Below are 510 nucleotides of genomic sequence, written 5' to 3' on the forward strand. Positions count from 1 at the left end.
TGTGCTTCTCTCCGACAGCAGAACAACCGCCCCCCCCCCCCGCACTGACACTGCGCTTCTTTCCGACAGCACCAGCCCCCCCCACGCGGACTGACACGCCGCTCCGCGGGCTTACAGACTCACCTTAAATCAACGCCGCCCGCCGTCTGCACACGCCGTCCACTCTCCAGGCCGACGTCCGCGTCATCCCATCCAGGTGAGTAGCACTCGGGGTGCCGCTCTCAGCGAATCTGCCGCTCCAGGCAAACGCCTTGTTGCCTCGTGGCAGATACGCCCCTGGCTGCACTGTCTAGGAGGGGGAGTGTGAGAGAAACAAATAAAGGAGGATTTGGCTCAGTCAGGGAAGGTAAAGAAAGTTTTTTGTTTAATTTATGACGCCTGTGCACCACATACTAACATTTGGTATTTGTTTAAAATGTTATACAAGAGTCTTTAGTTGTACTTTAAAGTGAACCTTGGATGAAAATGTAAGGTCCGCTTATCCTTGACCCTGATCCCCTATGATATATG

General features: G+C 53.5%; 1 protein-coding gene across 1 annotated transcript in view; it reads right to left on the reverse strand.

The window, feature by feature from the left end:
* The window catches only part of LOC108802046 (protein CutA homolog), an 11905-nt gene that overhangs the window by 1840 nt on the left and 9555 nt on the right, over positions 1 to 510 (reverse strand). The window lies entirely within an intron of this gene.

Source organism: Nanorana parkeri, unplaced genomic scaffold, assembly GCF_000935625.1.
Source record: "Nanorana parkeri isolate BGI_ZX_2015 unplaced genomic scaffold, ASM93562v1 scaffold2627, whole genome shotgun sequence".
NCBI lineage: Eukaryota > Metazoa > Chordata > Amphibia > Anura > Dicroglossidae > Nanorana > Nanorana parkeri.